Source organism: Cavia porcellus, unplaced genomic scaffold (genome assembly GCF_034190915.1).
Source record: "Cavia porcellus strain 051 isolate PalLab524CR breed Dunkin Hartley unplaced genomic scaffold, mCavPor4.1 scaffold_1, whole genome shotgun sequence".
NCBI classification, from domain to species: Eukaryota; Metazoa; Chordata; class Mammalia; order Rodentia; family Caviidae; genus Cavia; species Cavia porcellus.
Genome location: NW_026947484.1, coordinates 150,476,487 through 150,492,514, shown reverse-complemented (window position 1 = coordinate 150,492,514; position 16,028 = coordinate 150,476,487). Strand labels below are relative to the sequence as shown.

The 16,028-nt window shown below is 38.7% G+C and overlaps 1 protein-coding gene across 1 annotated transcript in view; it reads left to right on the top strand.

Moving 5' to 3' along the window:
* Adgrl2 (adhesion G protein-coupled receptor L2) overlaps window positions 1–16,028 on the top strand; it is a 612,767-nt gene that overhangs the window by 79,292 nt on the left and 517,447 nt on the right. The window contains exon 2 of the mRNA XM_063257703.1: window positions 14,934–15,108. The gene's annotated coding sequence lies outside the window, so the exon portion shown is untranslated. The remainder of the gene's footprint in view (window positions 1–14,933; window positions 15,109–16,028) is intronic.

Below are 16,028 nucleotides of genomic sequence, written 5' to 3'. Positions count from 1 at the left end.
GGAATTTTTGACACTTAAAGGAAATCCTCATGCTAAAATCATTTGCTAACTACTGAGTTAGAAATCCATTTTGAGCTCTAGGTTAGCATATGCTGTTTTGAAATATAAAAGGCAATCAAGTTTGTTAACAAACGAGATAAATGAATACCCTTATCTGGAACTCTCCAAAATTGACTCATTGATGCAGCAGATCATTTTCCAGCACTTAATGTACACTCAGGACTTTCAGTATATGAATAAAATGTGGCTGTGCGCTTGTAGCTCTTGCGGCTACAGATCGTCACATTAACATCAACTGCAACACAGGTAGCAATTGCTGTGATGGAAGAACTCCCCTATGGCTTGGTTGTTTTAAACACTGAAAATGAGGAATTAGAGGTGCTGTTCTCTCTACCAATCTATGCGGATTGTCCAGGCATTCCCAAGAACAAGGCTCTACAGAAGGAAAAAGCAACATAAGCAAAGGTGATAAATAAGCTTCAGTTCTCATCTACTTAGCAATCATTCCTGTTTGTGACTCACTTATTTTGCCTCTAAAATAAGGAAGGCTTTGTCTTTCTATCTACCTGCCTAGCAAGGCCTGTGCTCCTTCACTCCTGTTTATGTGCTCTTTGGACGCAACAGAGATTTATCCTGGCAGAAGTCTGTCTACAGCGAATGCAAACTAACACCTGACAGTTCCACCCCTTAAATTCCACAGTCTCTCCAGCTCTCTGCCACACCAAAAGCTAATTTCTCTGATGAGAAAATGTCTATCTGGCTTCCTTTTCTGCAATGAAGAAATAGAGGCTCTCCAGAAACAAGGATTTCACAGTCTTCAATGATATTTGGGAATGCATGTATAATAATGAAAATAACAAACTACTAACTGATACCATGAAATCTATACTTTGATGAGAAGCACTTACTATACTGTCCACTTCATGTAGATCATTTTATTTAATATCCATAGTCAATCATTATCTCCAGCTTAATAATGAGAAGCACAAGCCAGGGAGAAGGTAACTCACAAAGAGACAGAACTTGAAACGAAAGAGCCAAGATTTAAATCTAGACTACCTCATAACATTGTTCATAATTTGATCTACTCACAATGCTTGCAATACAGCAAATGTCATTTTCAAATACAGACATTACCAACATCTCTAAAGCATAAGTAAAAGTGCCCGGTAACATGTCTTTGGCTCCCCTTCCCCCTCCAGCTACTTACAGGGTGGGCAGAAAACAACCTTTTCTGGGTTTAAAAATAAATCATTTACCTGGACACAACAAATTAAAAAAATATTTAATTTGGGAGGAAATTTTCAAATATATTTGAGATATTTCAGCTTTATACCTCCCTTCCTATGTAATTTTGCCACCTTAGGGTCTTTATGGATACTAAACCTCATCTATTTTTACCTATTTCTGCTAAACTATGCTGGAGGAGCAAGTTATTACTAACAAAGAAGCTAACTTGACAGATAAAGCCCCAAGGAAGCAAAAAAAAAAATTATATTTGTGATGTATTAGTCTAATCCCACATCCCAAATGCCATACTTGGATTAACCAATTTCTGTTAGATAAGCAGGATATAAATTAGCAAAGGAAGGCTTGGAGCAAGCTCTCTGCAGGAAGCATATTATTAAATGACCATGCCCAATAGTATTAAGGAGATACATGTTTGACTATCAACTTGAAATACAAATAGAGTGCCAACTGGCAGCGTTTCTCTCTTACATAACATAATGGGGGACTCGTTTTACATGTTTCAGGAAGTCAATTATCTAGCATAGGTGGTATTTATCACCTAGTTAGAAAATCTTTTGCAAATTCTGGCTGTAATATAATTTACCTCGCCTTATTGATCAACAATGTTCTTCAGAAATAGAACAAGTGTAACTTTTTTGGCCCATCCAACCAAATCGTGCTTCAGTAAAATTGCTTTCCTCTTTCTCTGTTTGTGCACATTTTTTTGATTGTCTGATAACATCTGCACATGGGAGTGTAAATTTCAACATTGTTGATGTTTCCAAATAGTTATAAGTTCCAGCTGTTTTTCCTTCTCTCTCCAATGGAGATCTAACATTACAAAGGAAAAAAAGGAAGAAAGGAACTATAACTAGCTCCCTGGCTTCTCATTACAGAAGAGATAAGTTGCATTGTAAAACTTCTATTAACGATCATATTTTTAACAGTTCAGAAATTCTCAGCAAGCAATGTTTAAATAATCCCAGTGGTTCTTATAATTTTGGGGTGTCAAAGAGATGGGTGATTACAACCTGGTTTTCCAAAAGATTCAGATAAAACACTTAAATCCATGCCCCAGAAAAATCATTATACACATGTAGAATTTCATGAGAACATTGAAGAACATTTATACAGTAAGCATAAATGACTTCGTAGATGAGATTTCAACAGCTAAGCTCTTCCTGTTCCTATTACTGTCTCAATGAAGCCTCTGCTATCTTAACATTTGCTAAGAAACGGTTGTATGAGCTGAGCTGCCTTTCCTGTTTTGAAGTTCTTCTTTTCCTTTTCTTTTTCATGTTTTTCTTTTAAGGTACAGTCTCACCATGTTGTCCAGGGTGAGCCCAAACTCCTCCTGCTTCAGCCTTCCAAGTAGCTGTCTTTGCCTTCTTAACTACTTGAACATCACTGTCTTTTGATTTAGCAGTAGGGGGAAAATCAGTAAGAGTCACTTATGAATCAAGAAGCAGGAAGATGGGACTCTCCACCTCCACTGTGTAAGGTTTTTCTAAAATCACATAGCCATACTTAATATTGAGACAGGCTATAACGAATATGTGCGAGAAGAAAGTACACAAGAAGCTACTTCATGTAGTAATTCCACATCGGTCAAGCAGTTAATATCTGAACAGTGCCACTGGTCTGCTTCTTTTGAAAGTGTTTGTGAGTCTGCTTGATTTCTCAGAATTTGTACTCAATGATCTTCTAGACATATCTTAGCTGTTTACGAAGTAATTAAGTAGTAGCATCTTTAGCTCTCTACTAGAACTTATAGGACATTAGGGAATTGTCTATTTAGGAGAACACAGCCCACATAATTGTGTTGTATTTTTAACTTTTAAATTTAAAATAAACCCAAATATATATTATGCTTAAATCCCTAGAAACAGCCTCCTCTTGAAGCTAATCACTTGTTTAGCCATAGAAAAGAAATAATATGATAATCAGGCTTTCCCTCTGAAGGATTAAAAGCAGCAATTGTGCTTTGTAATTTCAAGAGTAGTAAAGTAAACAAATACAAATTTCCCAGGAAAGATTTAGTAGAAGGCAGGTAACCACATGAGTCTGTCTTTGAACACAGGTATCCACATGAGTCTGTCTTTCTTCTTTCTGGAACACAGTGAAATCCAGCCTCCTTCCTTAGCCAAATGTGAACACAACTATCACAACTTGCACCAGAAAAGGTATCTGATAGCATCCTTGCTGTTTTCTTCGCCTGACACTTTTCCCAGTGAGGATGTCATATACACAAACAGACAGCACAGTGTCTTTGGAAAATTAAGGTCAGGAGGGAATACACTGACCTGCCTGCCAGGCACCCGCGTATGTTATTTCACCTGCTGGGTGAGCTCAACAAAGAAAGGGCTTCTTTGATCAATCACATACGAGTTCCTGCACCCAGGGGTCACTGGGTGATGATCCCTTGATTCATACCGAGAAGCCACCATATAGAGGTGATATGAGTGTGTCATCTGCTCTCCTGATAGACATTCTCCTAAGCTGTGGGCTCGAACCATAGATAGCTTGATTTAATAAGATTAGGGAAAAATACTCAACACAGACTGTAAAAATCAACAACAAAGTCCTCTTGGATCCTACCCTCCTCTGAAACAAAATGACTTTTTTTCCTTAAGTTGATCTTATTTTCCCCATTGTCTCTGATTTCTTACGCATTATCTTTTTTCTGTATGTGATTCTCAAAACAGCCATGAAATAGCATTGGCCACACAGTGTTTTTGTTCTGGCCGCTTCCAAAATGCCGTGGACATGTACCTGTCTTTATTTAAACACCACCGTTGTCCCCAACAGCCTGTTAGGCCACAGATTTTCATTGATTCATTTGGCAAACATGAAGTGAACCATTTTAGGTGCCAGAGATAAATGTATCAGGAAAGCAGTCTTATATCCATAGAGCTGGCAGTGTAGCAGACTTTTTTTGTCCCCAACAATCGTTTGCTAAATATGTAACAGTAACGGTAGCAAGTGTGGAAAGCACAGGTTTTCTTGTTGAGAGATAATCTAGCCAACAGGTCTGATCTACCCAGAGGAATGCAGGAAGTTATCCTTGACAAGTTGAACTTGACAATGAATGATTAATCCCTAAACAGAAGCAATAAAAATGTTTATAATACCTTTTTTCTCCAGTGATGATACCTCTAAGTTTCCATATGCAATACCGATATCATCAAGGTTTGAATTAGTAGATATTCTTGGAAAGAAAAAACTGGTTAAAAAAACTTAGAGCTGCCAAGTAAAAGGTGTACATTTACATACACGTCTACAGTCTGTTTCCATATTTTTTTTTTCATTTACCCTCCCTGTTAGTCTTCCCTAAGATGACAGAGAAAGTAGTTAGAGAATTCATTGCCTTTGAATTTTACCAGAGGATCTCAGCATAGTTTCAGCTTGGTAATCATGCGTACTGATTCCATGATCTCTCAGCTCTCTCTCCAACATAGTGAGGCTGTGGCTTCTAGAATCAGACATGTGTAATACCAACCTCGTGTCCCCATGATCGGCTGTCTCATTTTACACAAGATACATCAAGTTTGGGACCTGGATTATCTTAGCTTTAAAATAAAAATAATGGTTTTCATCATAGAGAATTTTCATGAGACAATTTTGCAATTAACACTTTTATAGTGCTTAGAAGTTCCGAGAACTTCTGTACAAAGAAGGTTTTCTTAGGACTTTTAAAGCACATTCTACTCATGAGAAGACAGGAACACAGATGCTAAATTATATGGCCAACATCATTCAACGAGTAAGCAGACAAACTCATATTCAAACCTGGAAATTATACTCTCAGCCACTTCAGTAGAACACACATAAAGCCCTGAATGACATGTCTGAGGAGTAGGCATCATTTTACAATATTTACTCCTGCTGTATTCCACCTTCTAAGTGCCCATGTCCTTACGATGGATCATCCCACAATGCCCTGTTGTCCAAATACTCTTCTGACGGTGTTAGATTTCCTTTGCTCTTTCCTTTATTGTTTACTTGTCCATCAAAATAATCACCTGCTCTCTTTCTCTCTCATGTATTCTCACTAATTCTCTTAAACAGATACATACATGGCATCTCCTTGTTCTTAATTGCAGTTGAATGATAGCCAAATGAAGATCAATGAAGTTATATAAATAATACTCAATATACTTTGATAATCCCTAAACTGAATGTAATAATGGGTACTGGGAAAGACCTTGCAATCCATGGTGACATTCTAAGACATTTTTTAGGCATTTCTCAGCAATCCTGAAACTCCATTGCTGGATTAATTTTTCATTCTCTTCTCAACATAGACATTACTATGTTTAGTTGGTGCCACAGAGTACACAAATTGCACTGAGTTTTATGGCATTTCCAAGCAAGCCTCTTTAGGCTTAGGCACATGTTTTCTGGGGCATGCCCACCCTGTGAGGGGAACAGGCTGCCTTTCACTTCCCATGTGAAAGTATATTTCAGTAAGATGAGAGCATTTATTCAGCACCACAAGAACACTGAGAGAATGAAACCTTCTTTTGGTGCTTGCCAAAGATTTTGTGTTAATTTAGACTTGGTTAATTTAGAATTGATCCAAAAATTCAGGAAAGTACTTAGGTATTGAACTATACTAATTATATGTATTTTTTTAAATTTCACATTTTTAAAGCTTTCAAGAATATTTTCATAAAGTCTTTTGTATTACATTCTTAAAAATCAATGGGGTAACCTCCTTCATGTCTGCAAAAAGTCACTGATGAATCATGATTATGTCATGTAAGGTAATTGTTCTTATATATGATAAATTTATCTCATTTCCTCCTAAAATCCAATAAAACATTATCTCCCCATAGAAAGTTATAAAATTTAGTCCTCTTGAAAAAGATTACAATTAATCTGCAATTTCACACGCATATTTAATCTATTAGTAGAAAATTTGCTCATCTGTATTGTAATTGTCTTGGAAAAGTTTGAGAAGAGATTTTAAAAATCTTTAACCATATATTAAACTATTTGGAAGAGTGCCCTTCCCTGAGATTAGACCAGGAGAAATGAAAGTCCTAGCTTTAGTCAGAAAGGGGGAGGGAGGGAAGGAAGGAGAGAAGGAGAGAAGGCAGAGAGAGAGGGAAAAAGAGAGAGAGAGAGAGAGAAAGCACCTCTGTAACTGTAAAGTTTTTATATCATGGAGTTACTTTATCAGTGGAAATCACAGACACTTTGTGTGTGTTAAAGGCTTCACAATAGAATTTTCACCTTTCAAATACAATTTAGGTTTAACACTGTTTTGAGATAAGGTGTGAACCTAGTGACATCTTGCTAGTCTTTTGATCCTTTTCCTTGAAGGTCTGACTACACGGGAGCATAATAGCACTAATCTTGACTGGAGAAGTGGAATCAATTTTGCTAAAACATCTGAAATACGCTCTTCCTAAGTAGTAGCATGTGGTGGTAAAGAAAGTCCAAGGAGTCTTTGTTTCTCAGGAGGGCCCCCACCCAAGTTCTCTGCCAGCCAAGAGGCTCAGGTAACACAGAGAAGGGCAAGAAAAGGCAGCCCTGGGTCAGGCATCCGGGCACCGCTGTCGGTGGACTTGCCTTTCCGATGATCCTCCCTCTCAGGTTTTGAATAGAATGCAGTTTCAACTATTGCTATCGATACTTTCCTATTAATTAAAAATAACAAATGACACTGTTGTCAGAGAGGAGTTTGTGCTCTCAGTAGTAGATGCCACCAGAGCCTGGAAATCACTGACTTTGGGGGAAAGCAGAACTCTGCTCCCCAATCAGCAGCATCTGCAATATGAAAAGGGGACTCAGGAGGTTTAAACCAATTTCAGCTGGTAGTCCCTGGGCAAATGCCACAGAATCTTCAGAAACAGCTTGTGATGAGGGCGTGTTGAATGGAAATAAGCCCAATGAGTCTCCCAGCGTGGATCACTAAGAATTATGAAATTTTGTAATTTTTTTTTCATTTTGTTTTTATTTGGTTTGAGGTTCTTATTCCTTGTCTGGTGTCTGTCGAAGAAATGGAAGAACTGTGCATTTCTGTGAGAAACATTTCCTTCTGTTGCAAGAAACCATGGAAGAGGAGTTCATTGTTACCATCTGCACTTGGTTTAGAAGAGCTTTGATTAATAAGGACCACCCTATTGTTCATTTGTTTGACATGTGGAAATATTTGTAATCTGTTTCTGGTGAGACAGACCTTTTTTTCAGCCAGGACCTGGTTTGATTTTTCAAATCCACGTTGCCAATGAAAACCAGCCTCCTGAATCCGGAGGTCAGAGAAGGACACGCAGAGGTGTTTCATCCCCCTCCCGGCCTCCCCCAAACACCAACACCTGTTAGAAGTGAGGTTGAAAAGATCCTGTCGGAACTCAGGGACAGAGACCCATTTCCAACCTGAAAGAGACTCTGATGTATGGAGCATAATGAGAGCGCAGACTGCCCACTGTTACACATCATTATCATTCAGATCATGAAAGAAAATGAAATGGTTCAAGCAGATAACAGCTGTTTTTATTCTGCTTTTCAAAGATTGTCTTAAACAACCTGATCTCATGGCTTTTATTTAAGGGTGAACACCCAATTGTAAACATAGGAGCCCTGCATTCTCATGATGTCAGTAATAAAAGCATGTATAAAGCAGCATGTGTATTCTGGAAAGCTAACTAACCATTAAAGCCAAGAAACATAGTCTGGCCCAAATCTTATTATGTGTCCAAGAGGACTTGATGGTATGCACATAAGAAAATGTAATGAAACAGCGGGAAGGAGCAAAGAAGACAGGGGTGGGAGCCGGAGGGCCAGGCTGCGGTTTTGTATCTATGAGATGTTAGCAAAATTAGACGAAAGCTAAGAAAAAAGCTGCCAAGATCATCTGAGAAAGGGGTTAGCACAGCAAAGCGAAACAAAGGCCGTTTTCCTTCTGCTTCGCTATCCGTCATATTACAGAATCACCTCCTTGCATTTTTGTCTATTAGTTATAGACAATGAGGCTATTATCCAGACACACACAGGAAAAAGCAAGAGCGGGGTCTTCCTTTCATCAGGAGTTCAGATCTCATTGAGGGTGATGTACATCTATTGTGTTTGTAATTGCTGTGATCATCAGCATAAGCATTAGGTCTAGCTCGTTTGAAGAATTCCACAGCCATACACGCTGCTCATCAGAATTCTGCAAAAAAACAAAATGGCATGCAAGGGAATGTTGACAGAGTAAACCTTCTACAACGCCAATCCATTAGATGTTTGTCATAATTGTTCATATTCGCAAAATCATAGCGAGAATATAAGCAGCCTCTCCTAAATTCACTGTGAAAGAGCAGGGATCATTTTCAGCATTTTCCTCTTTTTCTCTAATAGGAAGCATCTTTTATGATTGGGTCATTGGATTAATAAAATAGGAATAAATCATATCTTTCCTGTACTTGATAATAAAAATTGTACTGTATTAGGAAAATAAATGCGTGTATATACCTATAAAGTTTATACCTAATGTTGGTTTATGAACCACATAAATTATAACATTAAACCAAAATACGAGTTGAACAGTTTAAAAGTGTGAATCTACCTTTCATGTGCTTAGACTTGTGCTTTAAAAAAGGCATAAAAATGTCAGCTCCATAGATTTGCTGCCAAAAGATCTTTTTCACCTGTGCATAACATACAACTACCCCCACGGGTGCACACATTTACAAACACAAATTAATCTTTTACCTGCCCAATGTACAAACCATAATGGATTTCAAAGCTGTACAACGTAAACTACTAAATATGAGTGTGTTTCAGGTATCTCTGCCAAGGGGAAACTAATGCAAGGTTTGGGGTCCCAAATTATAGCTGGATTTCCTGCTCTTAGATGCTCTTAGTTTATGTGGTAGGGACCAATGAACTAAAGTAGTGGCAGCTTGTACCAATACATGATTTTTTTTTTTTTTGTTTCTTTGAATCGAGTAGGAAATAATATGGGGGGAATTAAGCTGCTTTGAAATGGCCTTTCCAGACGTGGGAAAAGCAATGTTTAGATTGAACTGCAGCAATTTTTCATCAATGTGAAAAGCTGATTCCATGGATTTTTGTTAAAATACAGTAGCAGTACACACACACAGACACACACACACACTTATACATCTAATAACAGACTAATGACAGACCTGCTGTCAACTGTGGTTATGTTAATTTTCTATACTGTGAATTATTTGGGTCCCAAACCCCTGTTCTTCTTTTCTCCTCCTTAGTACCTGTGTGGCAGTCATTTTCCTGTTCACTAGTATAACTACTATTAAAATACTAACAAAAATAAAATATAAAGAAAAGTCACCATCCCTGAGAAACATACATAGCACATACATATGTATTGATTAGCAGCTCTGTACATCTGATGAATAAATTAAAAGTTTTAAATAGTTGCCTAAAATAAATATTTCAGTCTACGAGGATATGCTAACAGCCAAGCTCTGTGCTCAGCGATAAGCACAGGTCCAGGGTGCAGCTCTCTGATTTAGAAGAGCCCTTCTACTTATGGCCCAGAGCAGAGTCACCTGGCCATGAAACATGAATTTGGCTGCCAAACGAACACCAAGTTGAGAGACTGGGCACCAAGTGACTTCAAATATCTGTGCAGTGAAAATAGTCCTATAACAAGGCTGTGTCAAGAACCATAATTACAGGGGCTGGGAATTTAGCTCAGCGGCATAAGCACCTGCCTTGCAAGCAGGCAGTCGTGAGTTCAATCCCTGGTACCAGTAAAAATGAAAAAGACAAAAAAAAAAAAAAAAAAAAAAAAAGAACCGTAATTACTACTGGTCATTCTCTTGCCTTAAAGTACATCTCTTCTGATGGGAGCTGATCTATCAACGACTTTGCGAATATTCATTAATCAAAACATAAACGAACACCCTCCTTTTGGTAATCCCTTGCAAACTAAATTACAACTTCTTAACATCTCCAAGAAAGAAGCGTGCCCCTGGTTAGCAAGGAAGGATAAATTTCACCTTCCCACTCTTCCCAGAGTCATAGTAATCCAAAATCAAGAGAGCAAAGATACTTTGAAACTCTGCCCCAGTAGCCTTTGCCTTTAGTATATTAATGAGTACAAGATGTTGAACGCATATTTGAGCAGTAAGAAGAACCTGCTTCCCAAAAGAAAAAAGAATCTGGGAACAATAAATTAGTTGACAGGTCTAAGAAACTCTGAATCTCATCACGTTCCCAAGCTTAGTAACAAAGCTGGGACTGCCTGCCATGACAGGACAAATCTTCTCCATCATTAGGACTTCTAGAGCAGGACATATTTCTCATAAACAGGTATTTTTTTTTTTTCCTTACACTGATTTTTTTTTATCATCCTAAAAATTAGCAGTCAGCTATTGCTTTTTCTTTTCCTAGTCAACAAAATGTTACATTAGCTATCTAAAAAAGAAGACAGGTGAAATGTGTATTTGAAACTGTATTAAATTTAGGCTCCTCTTTAGAAGATGGCATGAAACAAAAAAAGGTTCTGTTTGCATAATACTTATTTTGATTTGTTGAGCACTTTTGCTATGTTTCCTTTATTCTTCTTTCGTTTGTCGCACCTTGCCTCTATGATGCAGATTAGCACTGGCCTCCAAGCCCCCAGGCATCAAAGGAATTAGGTCAGACCCAGAAGAAATCAGGTTGCAGGAAAGAAAAAAAAATTAATAAAATAGAAGCTATGCCAACCTGGAACTTCTGTCCTCCTTCAGGCAGACTAACAAGCCCTGGTCTTCAATGTAATAATATTAAGCATTTGGTATGTGGAGGAAGAGAAGCAAGCATGTTTGAGACACCGAAGATTTTAATAGTATTAGCAACACAGTGATAGGTAGAATTTATTTAAAGCCAGGCTACGCGTACTGCTTGAGTAGGCTGGTTTCTCAGGCCTAAAGCACTATTTGAAATTTTAAAAAATAATAATAATAATTCCAATAAAAATAACCTAGTGCTGTTTTCTTACAATTCAGATTTTTGTGAGTCATTTTAAATTTGTATCCCATGCAAGATTAGTGGTCTTTTAAAGCATATATTATCTGTACCCAGGAAATGTATTTTATGTTAGCATGTTTAATGCTTATCTACTCATACAGGATTATGTTATCTTCTTTTAGGTTATTCTAAGGACAAAATACATATATGTGTGTATATATAGAGAGAGATTTTATTAGATGTCTAAGCTTAGTTCATTCTCTCGCTGACCATTTTAGTTCCCATTATGACCACCTCCAAAATGATTGGAGCACTCATTCTATCACATTATCCAAGGGCATTCTATGAATAGCAGCAACCCGAGAGCAAGTTCTGGCAAAGATGCAAAGGCAGGCGATCAAAGTCAGCAGTAACATTCAGGAACGCTTTCCAGAGTTGGCACATGCAGATGAGAATATTTATATGTGATCTCTCAAACTATCGCAAGTATTTCGGGAAAGATATTTTTCACCACGCTTAGATTAGCCATTCTGTAGTTTCTTAGCATGTTCAAGGCTTTACTGCATGACAAGACAAGGCTTCGGGTGGTCCAGTCATCCAAGCCATCTCACTGAATCCTCTCAGCAGCGCCTTCAGGCAGATCCCATAGCCCCACGTGTGCTAAAGAACCATAGCAGAAGCACCGAGCAACTCGTAAAGGTCTCTCAGTGGAAAGATAGAAAAACAGAATTTGAACTCAGAGCACGTGAAAGAATTTCTAGTGTCCTTTCTGTCTCATGCAAACTGGTTTAATTTTTTTTTTTTTTGAAAAATTAGTTGTCTGGCTTCCAAATGTAATACATCTCTATTCGTGACAGTTCTCAGACATCCTGTCAAAAGGTAATAGTGATAATATCATCATTATTGTCACTGTCAATTATTGTTCATCGATAATAGACTTAAAGCCTAAGAGAAATACTACACTAACATGTTGTTTCATGCATAAGTTCACATAATACTACAAAAAATGCTGTTATTATTATTTGAAGAAAGGGAAACTGAGGCAGATAGATTTTTAATCCTCCAAATAGGCAGCTAGAAAGGAGTAGGATTCAGGATTCAGACCCAAAAATGTGCTTTTAGAGACAGAACCTACGAATACTGAGCTCTCCTACTCCCACTGCCTGTTTTTCTGCAGCCTACCACGGAGCGTAACCACATGCAGCAAGTCATGTTTAGTTGAATTTTTACGTCATGTCTTATGTGAAGGAGCGGAGCCTGTTAAATCACTACTGCACCAACATAAACGAACAGAAACGACGATACCGTTTTGCATATGCCATGTCCTTTGTATACATTTCCTCTCCACCATCTACCCAATTCTTTTTACTTATGTTTTAGAACTCGGCTCTTATGTCAGCCTTTCTATACCCAGTATCCCATTTCCAAGCCTTTCTGTCATCATTCCACAGTGCCATCACATCACCTGTCACCTTCATCTTCCTTCCCAGGGGACTCTGAGAGCCCTGAGAGCATGGACTCCATCTTCTAGATCTGTCACTAGCAATAATGCCACCCAAAACAATCTAGATTTATAAATGTATTAAAGGATGAAATTACTTACAAATACCCTGGTTGGGACAGATAAATTATTAGATAGAGGATGGATGGACAGACAGAAGGAGATATAAATGAACAAATGACATAAACATACAGGAAATGTATGAATCTGTTCAGTGTATATACCAGCTTCATCTGGAACTATTTCTACAAAGAGAAACATTTTTAAAACTGCAGTCATTTTCCTATCTCATCATAAAATCCTATTTTTCTATTGCTTCCTTTTAATGGCCATGAGTGATGACTCAGCAAATTGGGGATTGCATTTGCTCTGGGAAATGTTTTCTTTCCCTTTATTATGTATATATCAAAGATTATAAGCTTGATGTTACTCCTTATAAAGGAAAGACATTTGTCACCTCTGAATAGGGAAGCAGTGTGCGCCTGAGGTTCTGAATGGAGACTTCCCCTTCACTCAGCCAAGGGCCTGGCAGGCGCTCCTGGAAGCTGTGGCTTCTGCTCACCCACTTGGTTTAGCAATGAGAAACAGTGTGACATCCTGACCCCACTGCCAGGAATGACTTCTTTATTTGAGAATAGATGTATCATTCTGGTTCCAACAAGGAACAGGCTACACGACATTCCCAATAACGTAATATTATGTCCACTTAAGTGTCAGAAGATTGTCTGGCAGACAGAAAACTGGTTTCCTCATCAATAACCACTGCATTGTAAGAAAACATCAATTGGATCTTAAAAAGAAGATATGAAAACTGTAGGGCACCATTATGCATAACTTTATGATGTGGTTTATGACTATAATACTCTGTTAAAGGCTTGCAACTCTGGTCAGTGGTCACAGGCTAACCTAGCATATGCCAGATCCTGAGTTCCACTCTCAGCATCAAAAAATAAATCCACAAATAAAAATAACTAATGAAACCTTCTATTAACAATGTAATCGCGAGGCTGGGGTAACTCACAGGTAGAGTGCTTCCCAGTGTCAGACCCTGGGTTTAATCTCTGGCACTACAAACAAAGAAAAGTACAAACAAACAAACAAATGTAATTGCTAGCGAGACCCTGCTCCATGAAAGGCTGTAGGTTATTTATAATCGGAGAAAAATGATTTGGACAATATTCATCACAGCTGAAAAATAGAAAAGCAAATAAAGATTAGATAGCTTTTCTATGTGAAATCAGTAGTTCACCGACTTCTGTGAAGCAAAGTTTTCCAGATTTCCCTTTCCGCTACCAGACAGCTTCTCATTTTTTGATGTGATAGACTAATTATTTACCACACTGGTATAATCTACCACTCATTATTTTAGCAGATATTTATAGAGAGCTCACTGGCTGCCAAACATTGGTCTCGTCACAAGCAACGTATTTCTTGACTAGCAGTTAAATACCATAGCTTATTTCTCTCTTGCTATGTTTTTGACTCCAAGGACGGGATGCTTAGGACCGTGAACCATATGCACAAACCAGGCAGTCAAAACCTCCAAACAAAAGAATATTAGCAAAGCTAGGAGTGTGGTTCAGGGGTAGAGCTGGTGCCTGGCATGCAGAAGGTCTTGGTTTCAATCCCCAGCAACAGAAAATAATGGGGAGTAAAATACAAATGCATGTGAACATATTTTAACTAGTAACCAATAGTTAGCCCCCAGTTATGTGACGTTAAACTGCTGGAGACCAAGAATCAGCTAGAGAGCACAAAAATTCAAATTCTTGTTGATGGCTACTGAGTGGAAAGAAGGGTAGCTGGAGAGTCTTCGCATCTCTGGTTGCAAAGTAGCAGCAAAAAGCCTCTTTTTATTGCTGCTTAATTTTGTTTAGTGAGTTGAATGTGTGTTTGTGAAGTTCAGGTAACTCCACAGGAGGGACGTGTGTCTGCATGTGTCTATACATGCGTGTGCGTCACTCTGTCCATGTGGTTTAAACCAGGCCACTGAACTCGCTGTGAAATTGTACCAAAAATCCACTTAGGCTGCAGGCAGCTAGCAGGCGAGGGGGCCTTGGAGCTTACGTGGCTTGAAGACGAATCTGTCGATACTCCCAAATCACCACTTTTACAGGCTGCTGGAGTCCTCTCCGAAGCAGATTAAAAAGTGCACGCTGGGAAGTGAGGTTCCCAACCACTAACCACTTTTCCACCGCTGGGTTGTCTGGATTCTCCGAAACCTCCTTGCAAGGCTTCCTAAGCACGCTTCACCTCTCCTTCTTCCTTTCAGAACCGAAAGGGTCCTCTCCGGTCCTGAAGACAGTAAATCACCGGCTGCGCGGTGGGTCTACGAAGACACTTAAAGGGCTGAGTTGGATGCTCTCCACAGCACCCTTGCCAAAAGAGTTCGGAAATGACTTCCAGCTTCCCACAGTCATAAAATGGCACTGTTTGGCATCTTTAAGGTAATAAAAGAGAATTTTTCCCCCTCATTCTAGTATTTTGGAAGAGAGGCCTGGTTGTTTTAAAAGCTGATTAAAATGCGTGTGTTTTCCTCCAGTTCCAGAGCGTGGTATGAGCACGCTTAGGAGCCCTGCTGGCCACCTCGGAACCTCCTTCTCCAGGCAGCTCTCGGGTAGAGGCTGTGCAGGAGGCGGCAGGCAGGGCCGACAGGTGGCGCTCTTCCCTCTAAGTCGCTCAGCCAATTCCAACTGTGCTCCTTGTAGAAACTACCTTGCTTGAAGGAAATGCCTTTGGAGTTTATCAGTGCTCCTGGCCCTGTTTAACAGCTGCTGAGTCTAATCGCAAATTCTGGCTGTATTTCGGTGATGGAAAAAAAAAAGAAGCCTCTAAAAAACAGGTTTCATATCTTTAAAGAGAGGACTTACACATAGCATTATCATCATTTGCCCCCAAGACTTTAAAATTAGGTTGGACCTTCTTCTGGGCTGAGAGGAAAATCTTTTGTCATTCCCGTTTGACTCATACAGTCTAGGAGGAAATTTGATCATCTTGCGTTTCCCATCTGGTTACTCATAAAGCACCTGCATCTCTGTTATTTCTCCTAGACTACACAATACTGTAAGTGACAAAAAAAATTTTTTTATACAGGAAGAACACCTTTCAGGAAAGGAATCTGAGTCTTAGAAACTTGTCAACCAAAGACACTGAGACATAGCTCTCTGTACTTTATGGAACTGAAAGTGGAAATAACTGTTTAACCAGAATGGACGAGACTGATAGTTTTCACGTATAGTCCAACTCACATTTGTCTTTGTTTATATACTGCAATTAGGAGGCTATTACAAACAAATTAGTAGTATCAGGGAAGAATTTTTAATGACTTTGTTGATTTCAGCTATTGCCAAATACTTCATCTACTCAT